General features: G+C 39.3%; 2 long non-coding RNA genes across 2 annotated transcripts; one reads left to right on the top strand and one right to left on the bottom strand.

Annotated features, from left to right (window-relative positions):
• Window positions 1-5,076: 5,076 nt before the first annotated feature.
• On the top strand, window positions 5,077-6,233 carry LOC136237545 (uncharacterized). Its single transcript, XR_010692523.1, has 3 exons — window positions 5,077-5,335; window positions 5,728-5,883; window positions 5,937-6,233. It is a non-coding gene; the product is annotated as an uncharacterized lncRNA (long non-coding RNA).
• Window positions 6,234-13,583: 7,350 nt separating this feature from the next.
• Window positions 13,584-22,850, bottom strand: LOC136239033 (uncharacterized). The gene is made up of 5 exons (XR_010693320.1): window positions 22,664-22,850; window positions 22,542-22,608; window positions 16,091-16,323; window positions 15,117-15,265; window positions 13,584-14,004 (listed from the first exon to the last, which is right to left on the bottom strand). It is a non-coding gene; the product is annotated as an uncharacterized lncRNA (long non-coding RNA).
• Window positions 22,851-25,091: the final 2,241 nt, after the last annotated feature.

Raw genomic sequence — 25,091 nt, 5'->3', positions numbered from 1 at the left:
GACTGTTGCTGGGATGACACTACTCGTGCAAAGTGGTTTTCATGGTTTTTAACTGGTCCTGCCAAGACAACGTGGCAGTGTTCACTAAAGCAAGAAGATAAAGAATCCTGGGTAAAGATTAAGCAAGTTTACCTAGACCAGTATGGTGTACACATGAACCCACGCACGGCATACCAGAGGTGCCATGAGCTGCAGTACGAACAGTTTGGTTCGGTACAAGGATTGGTAGATGCCATGAGAGAATATCAGAGGATGGCTCCACAGAAGTTAAAAGATGAGACACTGGAATCTTCTCTGGAACAAGGTACCAGTTGAGCTTCAACAGGAGTTGAAGGAGATTCCAGATGATGGGTCTGTTCAAGTTTTGTTACAGAAACTGCTGCGTGCAGAAGCTGCTGTAGCTGAGAGGAAACGGAGGAGCACTGGACAGAAACCCAAGATTGTGAGAGATAGTGACAGAACCCCACACAAACACTTTGAGAGACCAGAAGTTGAGAAAGAGACAAAAGATGGGCGCAGACGGACCACAGGACCACCTGAAATGGTCATGAAGAACTTTAAATGTTATAAGTGTCAGAAGAAAGGGCACATTGCTAAGTATTGTCCAGCAGGGACACAAGAGGATGGCAAGGTTGGTGCAGTTGCACTAAGTGATGACCTCGGGGTAGAGAATGTGGATAATGATCAAACATTAAGCACAGAAGAATTGTTATGGTCTAGAGTTGTGACAGAAGGAAACTCCAGTGGAGGTACAAGTGAAGTTTCAAATTTAAGCCTTTCTGGCCCAGTCTACAAGGTTGATGTTACAGTTGACGGTGTGAAAACACGAGCCCTGCTTGATCATGGCTCTCAAGTGACAATTGTGCGAAGACAATTGTGCGAAGACAATTGTTGCCATTAATCAGAGAGAAACGTGAGTGGTCAATGGAAACATGTTGTAGTAAGTTGAAACCTTTGAAGTCTCTACCAACAGGAGCATCCGGCCAACAGCTGAAGGCTAAGGGCATAGTTACAATGGATATCTTAGTTGAATCTACAGGGAAAACTTGTAATATCCCATGCTACATTATTGATTCAGGTGAACCTTTGTGGTCTGGAGCACTTAAGGATTGTGCAATGTTGATGGGAACTAATGCCTTAGTGGCACATGGTTTTAAAGTCTCTGACTCTGGAGGAGTTGAAGTATCACCCACACAGAAGGTAACACACAGTGATAGTTGTACTCGTGTGCTAACTGTGATTCTACAGCAAACGGTACACTTGAAGCCTAACCAAACTAAGTTGGTCAAGGGCACAGTGCAGTGTGAGGGCAGTCAGGACCTTACATCAAGTGTGTGGATGATGTCACCAGAGGAGGTACTGAGGGAACAAAACTGTGACTTACCGGAAACCCTGTTTGCAGATATTGATTCAATGATTCATATCCCATTGTACAATAGTGGAAGTATGCCTGTGTTGGTGAAGAAGGGACTCCCAATTGGAAAAGTTGAGGAAGTGTCCGTGGTAGGTAAGGATGATTCCTTATGGTCAGAGAGTGAGCCGGAAATAGCCAGAGTGTGCCAAGTGAGTAAACAAGGTAGATGTGAAGAGCTAGTGAGCCGATTACAGATTGGAAAGAGTTGTACTAAGCGACAAGTATCACAGATACAAGAGTTGCTCTGTAAGTACCATGATGTCTTTGCTCTGACTGATAGTGAATTAGGTGATACGGATATAGTCACACATTCAATTGATACTGGTAATGCTCCACCAGTAAGAGCCAGCCCTAGAAGATTGCCCTATGTTCTACGGAAGGAACTGGAGAAGGAGATGGAGGCCTTATTGGAGACTGGCTGTATTGAGCCTAGTTCAAGTCCCTACTCATCACCACTGGTGTTGGTGCGGAAGAAGTCAAGAGTGCTGCGAGTCTGTGTCGACTACAGAGCAGTAAACAAGGATACGGTTCCAGATCGATATCCTATCCCACGAATTGATGAATTAATGGATATGGTGGGTAAGAGGAAAGCAAAGATTTTCTCTTCATTAGATTTGATGAAGGGATATCATCAAGTACGGATGGAAGAAGGCTCAAAAGTCAAGACAGCATTCACATGTCACTTAGGCCACTATCAGTACCAACGCATGCCTTTTGGACTTACTAACGCGCCTGCGACTTTTCAAAGGCTTATGGGCAAGTTATTTGGAGGTCAGAACTGGGATTTTGTATTTGTCTATTTGGACGATATTTTGGTGGCATCCCAGTCGATGGAGGAGCATCTTTCACATTTGGAGAAGGTAGCCATGGGGATACAGGAAGCTGGACTCAGACTCAGGCCAGAGAAGTGCCTGTTTGCTACTGAGAGAATTGAGTACTTGGGTCATACCTTGACGTCTTCTGGAGTTCAGCCGAATGATCGGAATGTTAAGGCAGTCACTGATTTTCCAACTCCAAGTAATCTGAAGGAGGTAAGAAGTTTTGTTGGTATGGCTAATTTTTACAGACGGCACATTCCTAAGATGGCTACCCTCTCTCGCCCATTGACAGAGTTGTTAAGACATGACAAGGACACTGGTAAACCTGTACCATTTGTCTGGACTGATGACTGCCAGAAAGCATTTGAGAACATTAAGGAGATGCTCACATCAGCACCTGTGTTACATGCCCCAGAATGGGATAAGGAATTTTTCCTTTGGACTGATGCCAGCCTGACTGGATTTGGTGCAGTGTTAGAACAGACAGGAACAGATAGTAAGAGAGTACCAATAGCTTATGCAAGTCGGATGACTACAACAGCAGAGAAGAAGTATGGAGTTACAGAGTTGGAAGTTGCTGCACTGATATATGCGTTGGAACATTTTGAAGTGTACCTTCTAGGTAATCAGACTACAGTCTACACTGACCATAAGGCATTGGTCCAATCTTATTTACCGTACCCCAAGAACCAACAGAAGGGTATGTTGGCGAGATGGTACCTAAGGTTGGCACGCTTCCTTCCAACACTACAACTGGAACACAAACCAGGATCAGCCAATGTGGTAGCTGATGCGTTATCGAGGGCACCAGTGAGTGATGGATCAGCAGCAGTGTTAGTGGTTCAAGACCAGAGTGATCCAACCCTCAAGTTAGTACAGGAGGAGCAAGGCAAGGATGGAGAACTGACACATTTAATTGATTATCTGAGGTCCGGACAGCTGCCAAGTGATGGTGTGGCAGCCAAGCAAGTGGTAGAGCAAGCAAGGAGAGGATACCTGATTGTTGACAATGTGCTGTATTATGAAGGGGCAGATGTGCCTGGGCGGAGAAGACTAGTGGTACCCAAGCATTTACAACAGAAGATTATAGATGAGCACCATGACAGCCCATTTGCAGGACATTTTGCTTCCAAGAGGACCATCAAGAGATTAAGCCAGTACTTCTATTGGCGAGGTATGTCCAGTGATGTTTATCATAAATGTTCTTCCTGCATACAGTGTGCTTCTGTGCAAGGCCAAGGACGCCGAGGAAAGCCACCATTGAAGAGTATTGAAGTTGGCGGCCCATTTGAGTGTGTGGGCATGGACTTTTTAGAAATGGACAAGTCAAATGGAGGGAATAGGTATGCCCTGGTTTTTCAGGATTACCTGACCAAGTGGCCCGAGGTATACCCTGTGAAGGACCGCAAGGCAGAAACAGTGGCTAAGTGCCTCTTAGATTTAATATGGAAGCATGGCGTACCTAACCGCATTATTCATGACCGGGCAGCAGAATTTTTGTCAGAGGTACTCCAGGAGACCACCCAGTTGATGGGTTTGGAACAGTTGCCAACATCAGGGGGACATCCCCAGACAGATGGACTTGTCGAACGGTTTAACCGGACCCTGAAGCAAATGTTATCTAAACTTGTTGGAAGGAAAGGTCGTGATTGGGATGAACTGTTAGGGTCTGTGTTGTTGGCATACCGTACCACACCACACTCTGTGACTGGAGAAGCACCGTTTTACCTTGTTTATGGGAGAGATGCTAGGCTTCCTTCAGCCCTCAGTTTCTGCCAGCCAGTAGTGAAATACCCGGTAGTGGCATCTGAGTTTGCCAAGGAACTTGTAGAAGAATTGAAACAAGTGAGGAGTGTGGCAAAGAAGAATATACGGAAGGGGCAAGCTGAGCAGAAGAGACATTATGACCATAAAGCCAAGGATGTTGAGTTAAGTGAAGGGGACTTAGTCATGCTAAAGGTTCAGCCACGTTTCAGATTGGATCGTCGTTATAAAGGACCATTTAGGATCCAGTCACTGACTGCTACTAATGCAGTAATTGTACTAGAAGGAAACAAAGCTAATGAGCCATGGAATGTTTCACGACAACGTTTATCGAAGTGTCAGGAGACTATGAACAGGACCCAACCTTGGGTAGGACACTCTAACAGACTTCGCCGTAGAGTTAAGATTCGGAAGAGGACTACAAAACAGGATAGTCATCAGAAGGAAGTTTCCGCACAAGAGACTGTAGGGCAGCTACAACCACATGTGATGTCCCGTTCGGGGCGAATGATCCGGAGACCAGCTCGATACCTGAAGATTGATGGCCCTAAGGATCCATCTTTTAAAGAGGAGGGAGGTTGTAAGGAGAGAGTATCACGAGAGCGGCACAGGTGAGCTGGAGCCAAGATCCGCGTGGCTTGACTGAACCATTTAAGTTTAGAGCAAGTATATTCATTATTGTATAATTGTAATATTCGTGTCAGAATATGATTATAGTTAAGTTTGGCATGACACAATCCCATGAGGTCACGTGACTTGTGTTTAAGTACGCGCCTCTAAAATCTCGGTATAATTTTTATTAGCCGATCTAGCCATTCCACAGATCAGTATGATTATGATTATGATTATGATGTGATTTGGGTTGAGGCTTAGAAGCCTGTACACCCATTCAATTACGTACATATACATACATAAATTAGATGCAATGAACAAAAATTAACTATGAATACCATTATCGTAGTGGCTATTCGTCCGGTTCCGGACGCCGACTTTACCAGGCTATTCGTCCGGCTCTGTTCACGTGATCCGATTTTAATATATAATATGGCTTTAGTATACCTGAACTATAGTATCCTGAACTTAATGTGTTGATGGAATCAGATGAGTCCTGTTTTACAGTTGGCGATAGGTTCGCAACTTTTTCTGAATTAGAACAAAAAATTCACAGATACGAGAAGGGGACTGGTTTGTGCAATTCTGAGAGATAGCTAAATAGAACAACCGAGAGAGAAACCCACAAGAATTTCAAGGAAGAGATAGTATATTCAGACTGTTTTAGCTGAATTCACGGAGGAAAAACATTTAAAAGTAAAACTGAAGGAAAGAGACCCAATCAGTGGTAAGCTTGATGTGGTTGCTGGCCTAGCCTACATGCTTTTGCGTGTGTGTTTCTGTATGTGTGTGTGTGTGACATGTGTGCGCGCGTGCATGTGTGAGTGGAGTGAGTGAGTGAGTATAACTCTGTTCTGCCATGACCACGTCATAGGGCTGCATGATGACCCGGCACCTCTTGGTGGTTTGACTAGCTAACACTAGTATCCCTGTCCCTGCTGCAGTGCAGGCAGGGTCAGGGATTGCAATTTACAACAGCTTTATCACAGATATTATACTAACCTCGGGTCAGTATATCTATGGCTTTATGTCTTATGAGAGGAAGGATTTATTTCTTGACCCCCACATGTTTCTAGAGCTTATACCACCATGTATTATGTGTATATGCATCCACTGCAGACGTTGAGTTGTCTGATATAAGATTGCCTGGTAGAGTACTAAAACGAGGGATGCCTAAAAGTTCAGACTTAACAGTTATTGGCTTACCAAAGAAAATGAAGTTAGCAGAAGGACCTTTTGCTTTTCTTAGACAGCATCCCAAGTATCAAGAAAGAGGTATATTTATTATCTGTTTGATTACATTACTATAGCAATGCACTACTCTTCAGGAAATGTTGAAATGGTTTGTTTCTGTTCCTGATGCTAACACGGCTATGAATGATGGTGTCGTACTGGATGTAGCATCAGTACATGCAAGGCATGAGAAGATACCAAATGATATGCCTGCATAGACGAGAATGTTAATTGTTCCGAATCAGAAAACATTTCACTGATGGTGGATGGGCTCAACTGTGTCAGGTCATGGAGAAGAAGAAGTTTAACCCCAGCTACCAAGTGTGTGAAAGGGAGTTATTGGAATGCACAGCTATATGCTGTGATTGTCATATATCTCATGTTGGATTGAAGTCTACACCAAAGCGAAAAGAATGGTTTTGCCACTTGTGCTAAATGAGTCACAGTAATGAAACAAAGTCTCTCAGTGAAAATACTACACCACAAGTAATCCCTAAAACACAATGCTTTACATGTCACATTTCCGCCTGGAACATTTGTAAATAGATCACGTGAAAGAAGAGCAAAGGAGAGATTAAAAAACACAGGTGCTGAGCACCACAAGTTCAGATGAAGAGTATGAGGAACCAGATAGAACTGTCATTGAAATTGCTGCAGGAGTAAAGGTTTATGAATCTGATTTAAAAATTCTACAGAATCAAATGGATTGGCTTAATGCAAGACTAATGAATGCTGGGCAAACTTTGCTGAAGAGAAAGTTTCAAAACGTATCAGGATTACAGCGAAGCCAAACATGTATGTTTGATAATAAGAGTGGTGAATTTGTACTGGTACTAAATTGCTATGAATCCTATTGGATTCTTGTGTCAAAAAGAACTGTAAAATTAAACTAGTTAACATTAATGGCAGCAGTTGTATGGGAGTGTTCCAATCACACCTGGAAAGTACTTGTCCCTAACGTTTCTGGGTGTCCAGGTGATTCTGACTGTGGATTGTTTGTTCTTGCATTTGCTTATACTTTATGTGTGTTGGAGCAGTTCCAGAGAAAATGACATATAATCATAGTGAGCTTATGTCACACTTTTTATGTTGTTTGACAAGGAAGAGCTCCTGCAAAACCATTACTAAAAACCTGCACTTGTCGACTGCCTGACATTTGGGATGGTATGGTAAAAGTCATCCGTGCTTAGGACATTTTCACCAGTCATGCATTCAAGCAGATAAGACATTCTACCCTCCAAGTGGTACTGTTCTGCATGTATTAAGGAACAGATTGAGGAACCAGGCCAATTGTGTGCTTATACATTGTTGTGAGTTACGTACATTTGTTATATTGTTTGTATGTAATCTATATTACAGTGGGGGCTGGTTATTTATCTAAAGTTATGATTATTCATGTTGACTGCAGAATTCTCATAATAATGCATTCATTAATATTTTCCCTGCCTCCACATAAAAGGAAAAATAAGTGGTCTGGCTACATGAGACTAGCAGGCTGTATGGAGTTAAGGTAGCCATCCATTTTCAGATCTGACAACTTTAATGTGGTCAGATTGAACAGCCAGCCAGAATTGGTAAGGGATGGTCATAAAATAATTAAATTTGATTGATGATGTAATTAAAGTTGCAAAATAAGTGTATATATTTAAGATTTTTTTTATTTACAACTTTTCTTAATTTTACTGTCCATACAGTAGCTACAAACATCAGTAAAAAATATATATATATTATGATGGTTGTAAAATTAAAAATACAGTCATGACATAGATGTGGGAAATAATAACATAGATGGCTTGCTGTAGACAATCCATATCAGAAAACTTTTATTGCTAAAGTGTGCGAGGTTACTGATCCCAGCTATTGGGAAGATAACCATACTTGCCATAGCGGGACTGGCATTGGCTACCTAAGTAATACAGCTTCTCAAAACACATTACAATTTATTAATGTCTGGATGACATGTAACAGCACACAGTAGATTTATACAGTATCAATAAATGTTGGTCATATAAGCACATGCACAACTGATCACAATTTTCTCAGTGGGTGTGTGTATTCCTTAATCCTTCAATATGGCCTGTCTCTGCAATCATAGGCTGTTGGGGTAATCTTTTTAACTTTCAAAGCAAGTGTATTATTTTAACGTTTTCTTCTTGTTCTCATCATCCTGGTGACGTTGTTGAGGAAGACGAGCAAATTCCACCTGTAGTATATAGCACATTGTACAGTTAATTTAGGGTAGCATGGACAATAATTTTAAGTATATGTATAGCAACTTTCATGTCACAAAAAATTGAAATTTTAAATTATTTTGCATAACCTGTACATCCAAATCATACACACAATTAAGTAGCTATATCCATTAATAATTATATATTATATTACTATAGTGTCTGTCCAGCAGATTCTAGGGGAGTTGGAGTCAATCACTGATTGGGATAAAGAATTCCAATCATTAATCACTCTAACTGAAAAGAAAGATGATCTTGACTAGCAATTTGTATGTGCATGGCTTGAATAATTTCATGTTGTGCCTTCTTGTTGTTGTGATTGTAGAGAATGACAAAAAGCTCTCTGTAGTTGTTATAGAAATTGTTGATCATTTGGTACAAAAATAGCAGATCTCCTCTGAGCCTTCAGCACTGTAAAGATGGTAAATTTAAATAGTGCAATTGATCATATTAAGACAAATCACAACAGGTGGTAATCATTCTAGTGGCTCTTCATTGTATAGCTTCTATCTTATGTTTATATCCATGATGTAATATGGCCCCCAAATTGCATTTTTATACTTAGGGGTGTGGTAATTATGCCGGAATAATTTTCAGTATAATGCCAGAAATCATTATTCTAGCATTATGCTAGCATTTTGGAATTATTAAAGATTTCATGAATGAACGATCGATGTATTCTAATAGAACAGTCACCAGATCGAGATACTCTAATAGAACAGTCATCAGATTGAGATACTCTAATAGAATATTCACCTATATGTACTCTATAATTAACCATAGAATTTTTAATAAACAGTCAATTCTACATTTCTATTTTAATTTATTGGAATAATTTTGAGAATAATGCAAGCTTTTCCCAGGAAATTCTGAGTAGAATAATGTAATGAATCTTGAGCATAATTACCTCAGCCCTAGTTATACTCAAGCAGTGGACAGACTAGGGATTTGGCATATCATCCAAGTCCATACATTCAAATACTTCAGAAATAAGACCTAAATTACAATTAGCCTTCTTTGCAGTATAATCTGTGTGAATGTAGAACTTTAGTTTAGAATCCATGTAAATTACCACTGATGCAAAATAGTGTTAAAAGAACCAATGGGCCGTATTAAAATATACAAAACACTATCCTATAGTCATCTCAGTGCCAGCTTTTCGCAAGTTATACATAACTGCATGATCACTTTTGCACATAAGAAATTGGTACATGTCTATAACTATGTAAACATATTCAATTAATCAGCAAATATTGTACCTTCTTTAGTTCATATTGGTAGTGAGAGAATTTTAGGTGATGATTAGCTCTAGTGTTTGTAAAAGATGGTGACAGCAGGTAGTTGTACAGCTAGTTACAATGGAATAATACTCTCTCGGTCCTGTTCAACTGGTGCACTATCAATTATTAGTTGGACACAGTAAGCACTACACACTAGGATATCAATCTCCACTTCCAATCAAGGGGATGCTATAGTAACCAGGGCCGCCCACAGGGGGGGGGGGGGGGGGGCAACTGGGGCATTTTGCCCCGGGCCCCAGCCTAAAAGGGGCCCCAGGAGGCCCCATGAAGGGCCCCCTGAATACCTGTTTAAAAGATCGATATACTCTAATAGAGCAGTTAGATCTAAATACTCTAATAGAGCAGTCACAGTATTCTTCAGAGGAGCAGTGTACCAAGCTTATAGATAAGGAGATATGGTTGGTGATGGGTAGTTATTGTCATTGCCAGCAGGTTGTGACCTTTTTTTTTTTTTTTTTTTTGGTCTTCGCCTTACAACTTGAGTCAAGGGCCCCACTTTAACTCTTTGCCCTGGGCCCCTTAATTTCTCTGGGCGGCCCTGATAGTAACCAATCCACAAGCTTTGAATTTAGGCCTAGTAGCTAATTAGAGAACCTCTAGGAAGGTGGATGGCTGCATGTGGATGATAACTGGTAACTACGGAAGCAGATGCTTCTTCTCGTGAGAGGTGTGCATAAAGCAACTCAACTTTGAGGAAAGGGAGGCCTATGATGCCTGGTCTCAATTACTAAAACAGGGATATGGGGTGGTGCCATTAGACATGATGAAGTGGTGTGTTACTAGCCCATGATGACATGGACGTAGCAGTATGGAGCCATACATACAGGCTCCTTGGCATACATACAGACATACATACATACAGGCTCCTTGAGCCTTCTTCACCTGTAACACAAATACTAAATACTAACACACACCCACACAGAGAGAGGCAGCAATCACATATCAACTGAGCTTACTGCTGATTAATTGGGTATCACTTCTCTGAATGCAGCTAAACACTTGTGGGTTAGCTACTCTCTTTCTAGCAGCTTCAATCTCGCACAAACCCGGCCTTCTCTTATCTGTTAATTTTTTCTTCTAATTAGGAAAAATCGCGAACCTATCGTCAACAGGACACATAGTCATAGGATTCCATCTGCATCTTCCCACCAGATCGCACACAAGTTCAGGATAGTTCAAGTATACTAACGCCGTATTATGTTAAAAAGAGGATCACGTGATCCGAGCCGGACGAATAGCGTGGTGAAATTGGCGTCCGGGACCGGACGAATAGCCACTACCTTTCACGTACATAACCAGGCTTCCACACACACAAAATCAAACTTACGTTTTTACCAGAAATGGATTGCTAGCCTAATACACTATCATATTCCACACTGTACTTCCTTCAGGACTAGCAAGTCTGGTTTCTGTGGCAGCTTTCTTCCGACCCTGTCAAAGCCACGAGTGGGAGATTGGTGCCATTGAATGGCCATGGCTTTGTGATTATGGTGTGTAGTGAGCTGGGACTTCACAGAGAGCTCGCCAATAGTGTTCTCAGTCAATTTGGAGTGATTTGAGGGCCATGGAGAGCCCAAACTTGGCCTCTGGATTCCAATCGTTTTCTTGCTTCATTTTATACCCCTATATTGAGCCCACCCACCGCCCCACATCAGAAATGTATACACCCACTCACTTATAGCTAGTAAATAGATGCATACTTGGTGCAAATTTTGTTTGCACAGCTGTAGGCACTGGGAAGTTATTACACAATGATTACTTAACCCATATCTCCTAAAGAAGCTTTGTGCGTCGAAGCCGGGTTTTGTCAAATTCAGTCACATATACGAAACAGGGTCATAATTCAAACTGGAAGAAGTAGAAGTTACTACTGTCCATGATCCCTGCAACTCATGTTTAATTAGTAAACGCCTTGCCACAACTGCACTATGTTAGCATTAAAACGTTTATAGGTTCTAAGTGGCTGTGCTACCAAGACCACCTACTTTGGTTAATTTACTCTGGCGCACCTCCCCATTCCAAACCCTATTGATTCGTCCTTGTACATAGCATACACCTGACTGTTTTATTAGAGTTAACAGAATGCTCTATTAGAGTATCTTGATCTTTAACAGAAAACATCATCTCAACTGATTGAGAAGTGAAAGGGTTAAAGTCCCTTCTCCTGACATGTACATCGGGATTGGTCTTCAGCCAATCTAGCCTTCCTTTCTCCATGCCTAGCTATGCAAGCAAGCTTATTTGACATTCAGATGATGAAATAATGGTGAAAACTCATAAGAATGACCAAATTTAGGTGGTGAGACATGGCTATGTGGGCAGGGGATCTGAAACAGAAAATTATAAGAGTATAAGTGGCCTTATAAAATATCTTAAAAGGGAAAATTGATAAATCAGACAATCAAATATTATGACTACTAAATTTTTTTTGCAATAATTATGAGAATACAGCTAAATGTACCAGTAAACTTTCTTTTGCACTATATGGTAGCTATACAGGTGGAGCACAGGTACATTCATGAATGCATTGAATGCTTATTATCTGCATTAACCTGATTGACTACAATGCAACCACCATACACAAATGTTTATTATATGGAGTACAGTGATAGCTGGCTGATTGAATGAACACTTTGATTTAATAACAGCTCCCCATGGCCACACATATATACAACTATACTGTTGCTAGATTACTTCAGTATAAATTTTGGCTGGATTTTGTTTATACCATATGACGCATGTATAAATTATCATTACAAAAATATTCATTACCTCAGCTGTATCTAACTGGCTAGCTCTTTCCATCCCTATCTGTAATTTGTGGTTGTGGTATATTTAGTTGCCACCATATTTAGCTCATAATACAGTAGATACTAAGAAGCTCAGTCCTCTATTTTGTTTCAATGTGTATATTTATGTTGGCTGTTGGTTGTATATTGACTAATTAATTCTGACCAGATAGTTATTTTCATCCAATTAGAAAACTTAACATTATATTCAGTAGTGGTGATTCTAGATAACCAATAAAAATCGATTCCGTGCTGCCCTCAAACGATTTCTTTTTTAACTATTGTTTTGTATTTCTTTTGTGCTGTTTTGTGTTAGTCTATTGTCCTTGTATCTTTTATTCTGTTGTTTGTATGTACTTGTGGGGAGCACATTTGAAGGCCCAGACTTCTGCGTAACCCTTGTCATTGACAAAAATTGATAATAATAATAATAATAACACTGCAGGGGCCAAGTCAGAGGAGGTATGACACACTCATGTGAGCTCATAGGATTTGTACAGAGTAATTAAAAATCAACTTTAGGAGGGTTTCATTGAAAACTAGGAAAGCTTTTCTTATGTGTAATTTAATGGTGTGGTTGAACCCTGCTGAATCTTATTGGTTTGATATTAGTATACAGAGTGATTGAAGACGTCATCACATGATGAAGAGCTTAGCATGCAAAATGGAGTGAAAACAGATAATTTACTACATATCATCGTTGAGGTTTCATGAAATGGATCTAGACAGCAGGGATATAGGAAATGTAATGCACAAGAGTCGTTTGGGTCAAAATTGGTTAGGAAATTACTGAACATGTAGAGTTTCAGCTGTGCTTTGATTGTGTTGGGAGGAACCAGAGAAGAAGGTAATGTGATGATTAAAACTGACTGTTGGATATTTAATGACTTAATGAAGAATAATATGTCTGCAATTTCATACTGATACACAAGTGACAAAAGATTACGCATCATTGAGTATAAAATTGTGGACATATTACTCTTCATTAAGTCATTAAAATATCCAACAATCGGTTTGCTAACACAGTTTGTGTATACGGTGAAAAAATTGCACATTAATTTTTGGTTTTCATGATTATATAACTATTGCAACTTAATTACTTTGTGGACTATATAGTTAGACATAGTTACAAGGGATGTAACTAGTTATTATTTACTAAGATTATAGTTTCGTTAAACATTAAACAAAGTATTCTATTATTAAAGTAGCATTTAACTATACATGCTACAACCGAATTATAAGTAGACACATTCTGTGTACTGCATGTACTCCACAATTCAGGCAGACAGATCTATAATTTTGGTTGAAACTGAGCTGAAAGGCTACTTTGGTATGTAGCTTTCTATTCTTCCCTTGGTAAGCATATCTGAGTTGTAATGATCTTACAAACAAAAAAGTTGACAAACAAGCACATAAAAGTAACTAGTAACTTTCTTAAGTTTGTGTATATAAGACTATTAAATCAAGTCAGGTATATAAGAACAAAATAATGTACTAAGTTTTCAAAGTTAGTATAATAGCTAATAGCTATACACCATAATACACATATTCTGTGTACAGACACAGGATGATGTGTGAAACAGTCACAAATATATACGTAAATTATTATTATCTTATTGGTGTAATAAGAAACCTCCTCTCTCCATAGGCTGTGGAAGCTGTTATAATTGCTTTCTCATCTTTAAATGCCATATAGTATGATGGGTAGGTATTGTCATTATCATTATATACTCCAAAAACAGGTGCCTTCAACCACTTGTACTGAAAGCCACCATCACTGCTACCACTGGATGAATCAACTACCCATTTGAAGTAATCCTCCTTTGGGTCAGCTACCTTTGGCTAAAAATATATATATACATCAAAATTACACTGCAGCACAGTGTGGTATTACACTTCAAGCACATTTAGGTGTAGTGTATTTACAGTATTTCAAGAGAATTACAGAATTGCCCACACATTTTAAAAGTTCTCTACCAAGCACCAGCAGTTTCTCACAATGATAGCTATATTAGAGAACAACAAAAATCTGTATAAAGATGTAGTGACTTGAACTTTAATTAGAATAATCATGTAATTGTATGCATGCGTATACCAGTTTTCCAGATTCTAACTTTTTCGTGACTGTAATTTGTACATGATTGTACATGCTATTTTTAATCCTTCTAATCTTATTGACTTGTGTTGTTGTTGGTCCGGTACGTGTGATAGTGGCTCACTGACTGAGTATATTACAAAAGAATAACTTAAATGCTCTAATAAAACAGTCAATCATTTCTCACTAATAAAAGGAAAATTAAACTGCATGTTTATATATGCGATGAGTTTTTCATTGCCAATATTAAAGGGGCAGTACTCCAAGCCACACAAGTGCAAAAAGCATTTTAGTGGTTTTACGTAATTACTCAGAGATTGTGGTTTGGCAGAGAACAACAATTCTCACAGCCTGCTACAATGACTTGGAATCATTTTGTTGTGAAATTACATGTCTAGACAGGTTATTTAAACCAAGTAGAAGATAGTAAATGCTATGAATGCTTGAAGGTAATGCAACGGCACAGAGTGCACAGCATTACAAATTAGTACTAGCTGCTAGAGCCTGGCTGAAGTGGCTGTTCAGTTGCAATTCACATGGGACGAAGCTTACAGAGCAGTTCTTTTCACTACCAAACAACGATGTGAATTGCAGGTGAGATACTTTACGAGTAAAAACAGTACAAATTTATGCCATTATCATCATTTTGTTTACAATTACAATTATCCCATCTATAAATTATAGCTATTTTGTGGCATGATGCAATAAAACACAACAAGTTATTACATCATGAAAATATTTTACAGGATGTAAATTAGCACTTGTATGGCTTGGAATACTGTTCCTTTGAATGGTCAAATCATTGCAGTTACCATCACCAGTATTATACACAACTACAGTACAGTATATATATAGCTACCTCACAGTCTATGGTGTCATTGCCTGATTGTGAACCATCATGATACCAACGTATGAAGTGGCCAGGATACTTCTCACTCTCATATTTGTATAGAGTAGCTACAAAAGCTCCATTTTCTCTTTTTACATCACAATACTCTTTGAACCATGCTAAAGAGAGAAACAATTCAAGAATAGAATTATACACTAAAAATCATGCCATTAAATGGTTTATCAAGGATACAATACAAGAACATGATAGATAGCAAATGAATTAAGGATTCAGATAAATGACTCCATTCTCTCGGGTGTTTCAGATGATGGGCAAACCAAGGATACTCTGTGGTAGTATAGTACTGCTATATATAATTATGTATGCATGCTTCATAGGTATACTTCTGACACCAAATAAACAACATGAATTTTTTTCAAAGTCAAAGAGTAATATTTGATTTGCAAGTCTGTTAGTCAGTCGAGATTACATGACACAATGCACGGCAATCATTAATATCCTGCCACAGCAAAGCTCATGGCAAGCACGTACATAACACCTGTTGAGATTCTGACAAACATCTGACTCTCCTTTGATAGCTATGTACTAAATCTGAAAACGTATATCATCACAATCGTGTGATCGTGTGATGTTAGTGTGTATAATGATTTACCCGGCTGTTTATTTCACGTTTTAGTAGATGTTAAGTGTAGTACTGGTGAGTGATTGGTGATGGGTACGTGGTTATAACTAACTTATTTCCCAGTAGTGCAACCATACTATCTAGTTGCATGGTAGTGTAGCACTAGCTTTGAAACTCCCACAGACTAGGATACTACACATGTGATTACATGTTACAAATGCCTTTTAGACTGTTAATAATAGCAATTTGTACTTATCCCATACCACATAAATTATTATAGGCTATAGCCACTGACTACAAGGGGACTCATGTTCTAGGTCTTGCGCATCTGATTAGAGTATAGAATATACACAACCCTTACTAGCATTGATGTTGTATCCAGAACCAGCAAGAGATAGCTGATGGATGCCATTTTTTTGACTACTTCAATTAGAGCTTGTGTTGACTGTGAAGTATACGCTTCTTGAATGTGCATTGTAGCACTTTCATTTACAATTTCTAGTGGACCAGTAGTTGGAGGATACATCGGTACGCCTTGCTGGAGCTTTGATGGAGCCACTTTCATCAGAGGCTTCACAGGTTGAAAACCTTCAACTACAGTAGCAAAAAAGGCACACATACATACATGGTTAGGTCAATTAGCTGTTTACTTAAGCCAAGAGTGAATAATATTATTTCACTCTTGCTTAATGAATGTACGGTACAGCTCAGCTCTAGGTTATGTTTGCTCGCGCTTAAAATGTGAGTGAAATGCAGGCGAAATGTGTGCAAAATGAGGACTACAACATTGCACACCATGAGTCCAGTATTGACCATGTATTTGAGTTGATGTATGCCAAAAGAAAACCTCTACTTCCCACTCGGACAGCTAGCTATTGACATGGAAAAGAAGAATGCAGGACTTTTATCATCGCACACTGCTTTAAATTAAACAGCATTAATTTTGCGACTGTGTGGTGTGTTCATCGCTGCATATAGCTACGACACAGAATAGTTTCTATAGCTACTAATATGCATTTTCCGTAAATCAAGTCAAGAAACAAAACTACGCTACTCATTATATAGTTTCCAGGCTAAGTCAGCTGCAGTCACAAAAAAACTTAGCATGGACCAACCTGTCCACACAATGCCGGGTACACCCACGGACTAACCAAAACTAGTTGATCCAAGTGGTCGGGGGGTGCTTGTGGCCTACCAAGTTTGGGCTGGACCAATTTTAGTCAGGCCAGACCAATTATGGATGCCAAAACTGGTCCGGCTGGACTAACTAAATTTGGACCGGCCAGACCAGTTTTGGTATCCAAAATTGGTCTGGCCGACCGATATTTCCGCACGGCCGAGGTCATGGCAGCCTGTAGCTACCTACTCTTGTGTGGCCAGACCGCTTTTTTCCCCTACCCCAACACAAAAGGAAAAAAAACAGTTTGGCCACGCGAGACTAGCCCGAACCAGCGGCAGCCGCTGAGAGCAAGGAACGACCGAACGGCACAAGATCATCCGCTATCAGGTCCCGCCCAAACACAAAAGAATTTCAGAAATTTTTGAGAACAGCTAGTGAAATACAGATGCACTCATGCTCAAAAACTTGATATCATATACAGTAGTACTGTGTATTAGGCCATCATTATTATTATGTTGCTTGTTTCCCGTCACCCAATGCAACAAAAACTGATGCGGGAGGGAGGTGATTATTGATTGTTAATTATACACTTATTTCAGTCTCTGCATGACTGCTCTATAGGGTATCTCGATCTTGGGCTGTACACTTATGCAGCCTGTTGAAGGGACTTCCACCCTTCTACTATGTTTATATGCATAGCTAATGCAATTTACCTTACAACTTGGTAACTCTCTGCCTTCTTCTACCATGAAATAGTGCATTCATGTGATCTATAATCAAATAATTAAATTTGGTGTGGCTACCTAAAAATTGATGCAGGCAGTGATGGGAAACACGGAATTTAATAATGATGGCTTTAGGGATCATGGTGGTTTACACTTTCTATACATGTAGTATATTATAGTTATACCGGCAATACCTTCACTGGAGGTATGGTTTCTGGTCACTGATGTAGCTAGAATCACGGCACCTTGGCAGCTATTGCCTGTGTAGGTATTGTATTAGCTATTACCAAGCCCAAATGTTTTTAGTGCAACCTGAAATATCAATATAGGTTACTATGAAATATTTATTTATTTCTAATGTTTCAGACAAATGTAACTGAGGCTACGGGATTGACTTTTTCACTGTTAGATGTTCTTTCCTTTTGGCATACCGCTATACTCACATCATGGACTTATCTTTGTCCTCCTTTGTGTCCCCTTTTTTTCACTGACAGTGCAAGGTGTCAATTCATGGTAGTGCATCATGGTAACCTGCAACATGTGGCTGTGCACACTAGCTATCACATTTAAAATGGGAATTGGCGGTATTTTCCACAGTGACTGGAGATGGTTCTCATGATGTTTTTTTTTTTTGTTTGTTTGTTCGTAACAAGCGCTGTGGAACAGGCTAAACATAGCTAAAAACAAAGCGTATAATGGCCACTTCACTTATCAGTAATTAATAATTGGGACATGTGAAATTAATTTTAATGGTATGTCTATCATTATTCTATTTTTGATGTATTATACATGGCAAACTTCACAGTAAACAAATAAATACAAAGAATAATTAAATAAAAAGTACTACAACAAGAGAAGTTGCTTACAGTTCAGAGAACCAAACTTATATCCTCCCTGTGTGATCTACCATATACATGCTCAGAGACTCAATATGTATACTTATAAAATTCTGAATGGACTTGTGGGTATTGACAACAGTGAACTTTGATCACACAAGGTCAAATTTGTTAAAACTTTACTACAAAAATCATATACAAGGAAATTTAGTTAGTCTCAAAAGATAATAAATGATTGGAATAGTTTACCTTGTGATGTTGTATCTGCTCCTAACATACTTATTTTTAAAACTAATAATTTTATGCAACTGCCATTTTGATTATGTTTAGGTTGTAAATATGAAATTGGTTTTATAAGACTTTTGTCTTCCCTACCATCAGTTATTATAATCTATTATTCATATAGACTGAGGTATAGCCGAAGATTAAAATGTCCACTAATATATCTACATATGTAGGCGACTTCCCTTGTTTCACTACTTATATTCCTAATTGAGCTGTACTTGTTGACATATAGTTTAGCTCAATTTTTCATTGATAGAAATATCTGATACATATCACAATTTGGTACGGAGCTATACTGTACAGCTCAGCTCCAAGGTAACGTTCGCCAGCATCTTAGACGCACTTTCCCCTTGTTTCCTCATGTCTCCCCCACATTTTGCCCACACTTTATGCACAACTCACGTCCATATAAAATTACACTGTTGCCACGTAGAGTCTACCTACATGTTGCAATACAATTTTACTCACAGTATACACATTGCGAGAGAATGTGACTTTGAAAAAACACAGGTATCAAGATATTCTTCCCAAGTATGGTTTTATATGCTCAATAAACTTCACAAGCATCATCGGCTCTGCAGTGTTTGGTTGAATCTTTCATGCAGCCTGTTAGTGTTGATTATGACAAACAACTATAACAACGTGGTGGAAATCACTTATACTTGAGTATGGTAGACAATATATATAATCTATCATTAAAACATGTCTTATCTTCAACTTCTACATATAGCTCAGAATTTAATTTGTTAATTCTGATCCTTGGTCAGTTCTTTATTAATCTGGGAATACCCATGTGCACATTGTCATAAATAGCTACACATATCATCTCAGGGACTGATCCAGAGGGGGTGGATGGGGTGGCTAGCCACCCACCATGCATGGCCTTGCAGCCACTCAGACATGCATTATTTAATAATGCTGAATATTACTGATCATGAACACTCTTTCGTTATATCAATATGAACTAAATCCCTGTACTGCAATCATGCAGATTCCATGCAATGCTAGCTGGCTATAACCTTACAGTAGATGGTAGCAGTATACATGAATTTATCTATGATCACAGGCAGTATTAACTATCACCAGGCAGAGGACTTCTTGAAGGAAATATGGGGTCTGCTTTAGGATTGAGTCAATTTTACTTTTATGTCTGCAGCAAATCGCCCTAAGGCTGTGGAATAATGCAACTGCCTCAAAATTTTAAGTTGGCTAAGTAGTGAAAAACTGAGAACATTATAGCTATAACCTTTAAGGTGATGTTTCTTCCTGTGGGGCATGTCATTAGTAGAAGATGATAGTTCACATTTAGCTATTAAATGGGATAAATCTAAACTATCATCTCCTACATATCACATATGACAGAGAGGAATGTGCAGTATGTGCACAGGTGTTACAGTTGTTTTAACCACTGGTGTATTACAGTTTGTTTTAACCACTGGTGTTAACTCACGATCAGCCGGTACTGGGATTACAAAAGTAAAGAAAATACTCCAAATCAAGCTGTCTGTTATAAAGGTTAACTAAAACCTTTTAAGAACTATTACTTACGTATTAGTTACCACCTTTTCTGAGGTGCAAGTGACATTTGCTGTGCTGTACAATGATAACCAGCCTTCCTAACATTAAAATACGTGTGCATGTGATTGATAACAGCAATAATGAAATTAGAGGCGGTGGGATAAAAATGGATGTGGGCGGAGATGAGAAACAATTAATCAAGTTTGCCTGGCCTTATTATGTTCACAAGGGAATGCTGCTAGCCATGTGCTTCACTGTATTAGCTAGATGATAATATTGTCAGCCCTTCTTCCCTGATGTAACTACAGATGTATTGTTCTAACCATTAGTGTTAACTCATGATCAGATATTATATGTGCATAAGAGCACAGTGCACATGCATGCGCTTCACTGTACAAACCAAACAACAACAGTGTCAGCTCTTCCTGATGTAATTAAGACATTCAGGACTCTCAACTTAAAATCTGGGCTAGGCTGGGTAGCCACCCACCTTCATTTATTTCTGGATCAGTGCCTGGTGATGAATGTTATATGTGACTGCTCTATTAGAGTATCTCAATCTTAAGCACCCCCAACGCAGTTAGCTGATCCCATGCATGCAATGATCCCTGCCCTTGTTGGAAACCTTTTAAGCACAAATCCATGCAATAATAATACCTGCAATGCTCATTACTCGCGTTCGAGATTGATAACCAGGACAACCCACTCAAGATAAAGGCCAAACTTTTAGCCGATTATCTGTGGAATCATTTCACTGCCAATTTCACCTCCAACAACACCTGCTCTTTTTCATTTCTATGTCCATGCTCAAAGTGTTCAAAGATCCCTCACCAACCTAACTTCAACTCCCTTTAACTGTTAATTTCCCCCCCTTTAAGTAATCTTAGACTAGTAAGTAAACTTTGTAGCTAATCACTCTACAATTTAGCTTCCGGCCACTGACACAGGATGTCAGTGGACCATCAGTGTGCTGCCATATGTCCCAATTCTATCATACCAACATCTGCAACTTGTATGTATGTAGGTATATGTACACTGTAAAGTTAATTATTATTATAAATGAGAATAGCTATAGCTAAGTCGGCTGCAGTGTTCCGTCACAAACAACTTATAGTAGGCATTCCAGCCCGATTTTTAAATTTTGGAAAAACGGGCTTTTTATATGCTCAATAGATAGAGTATTGATTGCCGATCTCAGAAATATATAGTTTGTTGGGTTGGAATTAGCTACTTTGGCATGCACAGTGCTTAAAAACTGAAAAAAGGTACATTTTTTCTCCAGGGATCCCCATACATTTTAAAGGGAAAAATGGCACAATTGAATCAGGAAGTCATCTAGCAATCTGGACTATCTTGAAACTGCAGTTGCTTCTAGCTGCAAGTTTGTACATGTAATGAGAGTAACTTCAGGTCTTATTGGATCTCAGCGATCTTTGTATACTTTGTGGTGAGCAAATATGTTTCACCTATTGCACACTTCTCAATACAATGGTGTGTACCCATATAGGCAAGTGGCTATCTCAAGTTGGTAAAAACATCAAGTTAACAACTTATAAAGGTAAACAACTAAAGTGGAGGGGCCACAATGATGCAACAATACCTAAGGTGGAGTTGTGGTTCAATTATGGCATTGTTATGCCTACTTTGAAGTGGTTCATACTTTTGAGCTGATGACTCAGCCATTAGAAAATTGCTCTGGAGCTGAAAATCGCTAACCCGAGTGAAGTAACTACGCACTTTAAAGTAAGCACCAGTGACTACCTTCCACCCGACAGTACGTTTTTAAAAATTTTAAAGTATTCTACATATATTACAAGGCTTGAAAAGATTACAAAACAACACAAAACGTACTTATATGTAACGCGCACGATAAAACTAAGCTTTTCATGATGATCAGCGTGTGGACAAACCCCACAACGATTTTCATCCTCATTGGAGCTCAGACGACGGAGCAATCCCAAGTTAAACACGAGTTGTCATTTTGTGCCAGGGTTCTATTGGGGAATATACGGAGAATTTTTTTATTTAAAAATCTCGGATACTGGAATGCCTACTTATAGCTATGCATCATTGGCTGTATGCGCTAGTGGTCCACCCAGACCCATTTTGGTCTGATTCGTCAGGAGTGTATGTGGCTATCTAGGTTTGGGTCGGACCAATTTTGGTCAATTTCGGATGTTAAAAATGGTCCGGGCGGACTAAATTTGGTCGACTGAAAGTGGTCCTGCCGGACCGATTTTTGCCCCGGACCATGCAAAATTTTCGTCACAGACCATGCACACTGGCCATTCTAACTGAATACAACCACCTGCACACGGTCGATCTCACCTAAAACGGCACAGAATTGAACTCTCTTCATCCCGTAGTCAGTTTGGTCATCGAATTGAGGAGTTGCCTGCAGGTTTTTAACGTGTTCAGATAGCATGGTTAGCAATTACAGTAACTCTTACCATAGATTGTATATTCCCTACCCGGGATTGGAAACCAAGGCAATTAACACCAAACAACAGTTTCGCTCAGCGTTGAACGCGTAACGGCGTAGTGTAACGATTATCCGCTTCAGTAAATCATGATCAGGAAGAGATTGTGCAGAGGAACTGACTCTGATGATGATGATGAACGCGAGCTACGCCGGTATATAGCGCCCACAGGTCATGCAACAATGGATTTGTAGTTCTTTCCCACGTGGTGCTTAACTTGCATTACTCACCAGACCTTCCACCTAGCTATTCAGTGACTGAGTGCACTCATTAGCCACATATGTATTATTATTATTATATTATAATGTGCAGAACCTCAAAAAGAGTGTGTGGCACAACATTACAAGTGGGTGAGTTGTGGGGAAGGGGGGTGTGACATATTACAAAACAGTTCGTACATACAGTCATGTTATTATAAGTGTTCTTTTGAAGTGATCTAGAGTTGGAGAGTTAATGGTTTGCTGGCTAAGGCTGTTCCACAATCTGATGGCTGACGGGAAAAAGGAATATAAGTGAGTGTTAATTCTTGAGTAAGGGAGCTGATAGCAGAGTCGATGATGGCGAGTGTGGGAGGTGCAAAGGATAAGAGATTGGTTGCAAGGCATATTTATCAAGTTATTAGATATCTTATACATCATTGTAGCTTTTATGCATGTATTCTGTATATGTATAGTTACACTTTCGGGACTTTTAGTATTGTTGATCTGTAAGTAATTTTACCTTGTTAACTGTACATCAGTATTGTTTCATCACTTTCCTTCCTTGTAGGTGAAAGAGTAATTTGCACGCTGTACAGCATGACACATCACTGCAAGCTTCCCATCTTTTATTGTAATTACTAACAACATCTCATTGAGTTACTGATGCAGCTTGGAATGATCACTGCGATAATATGAAAGCACTTCAGTATGCTGTGTTATGCTGCTAATATGTGTATAAAATACTGCACAGGGAATGAATTGAACACAATAATCATGAATTATGTAGGTTTTCCTAGCCTAGATGACTTGACCCTCAGCATTTGTTGGCATTCATTTTCTAAAATGCAGCCATGACTCATGATGATTTGGTACAGTTTTGAAGCATCAATTGATTGACGTGAGTTGAACCTGCTTCACAAATGCACAGTGACAGTCAGAGCCTGCATGGCTGATATCAGTTGAATGTTATATAGAGGGCTGCCAAGTGTCTTTAGAAAGCAGTGCCACTGTAGCTACCTGTATAATATTATGTGACCGGATTTCATATAACCAGGCTCGTAACCATGCAGGCTTGCACACACAAAATCAAACTTACGTTTTTACCAGAAATGGATCGCTGGTCTAATACACTATCATATTCCACACTGTGCTTCCTTCAGGACTGGCAAGTCTGGTTTCTGTAGCAGTTTTCTTCCGACCCTGTCAAAACCACGAGTCGGAGATTGGCGCCATTAAATGGCCATGGTTTTGTGATAATGGTGTGTAGTGAGCTGGGACTTCACAGAGAGCTCGCCAATAGTGTTCTCAATCAATTTGGAGTGATTTGAGGGCCATGGAGAGCCCAAACTTGGTCTCTGGATTCCATTCGTCTTCGTATTTCATTTTATACTTACTTCATTTTATACTCCTATATTAAGCCCACCCACCCTATTACTATATTATTACCCGCTCGAAAAAAGCTGCCCAAAGTAGGGCAAATTTTGGGTATCAGAAATTTATACGCCCACTCAGTGATAGCTAGTATATAGATGAACAATTGGTGCAAATTTTGTTTGCACAGCTGTAGACACTGGGAAGTTATTACACAATGATTACAATTGCCATATCTCCTAACGAAGCTTTGTGCGTCGAAGCCTGGTTTTGTCAAATTCAGTCACATATGTACAAACAGGAGAAAAAAGGTTTAGTTAGGGACAGATACACTAGACAATGGACAGACCCATTTTAAAGACACTATATGCAGTATGTCTCTCGCATATGCAACAGTTGAAAATTATTTGGTTTGCGAGTGTTCGGATAGCCATAGCAAAGAATACACAATGGCTAAAGAGATCATGCATGTGGCAAAGGATTTATAGCTATGCATATATATATATATGTATATGACAAGAAGTAACTAGCATCAAATCATTACTAGAAATGTCACGCATAAAATTACATCTCAATCATAAATTACGACATTTTTCAGTTTACATCAAACTTGTATTCCTTATATACATGTATAACACTGCCCACTAACTATCTGCCATCTACACAGTATAGTCACTTCAATAGAAACCAATACTTACAAGCTGCCAGCAGCAAACCCATACCACAATTCATGCAGTGACCTTATATTATTTACACAAAATAGCTACAGTCATATAGTCTATAGGGCGGTGGTTCCAGCAACAATCATCCTGGCTTTTCTCGAATAT

The sequence above is a fragment of the Dysidea avara genome, chromosome 11 (genome assembly GCF_963678975.1).
Source record: "Dysidea avara chromosome 11, odDysAvar1.4, whole genome shotgun sequence".
Classification (NCBI taxonomy): domain Eukaryota; kingdom Metazoa; phylum Porifera; class Demospongiae; order Dictyoceratida; family Dysideidae; genus Dysidea; species Dysidea avara.
Note: the sequence above shows the minus strand (reverse complement) of the source record. Positions and strands in the feature narration are given on the sequence as shown.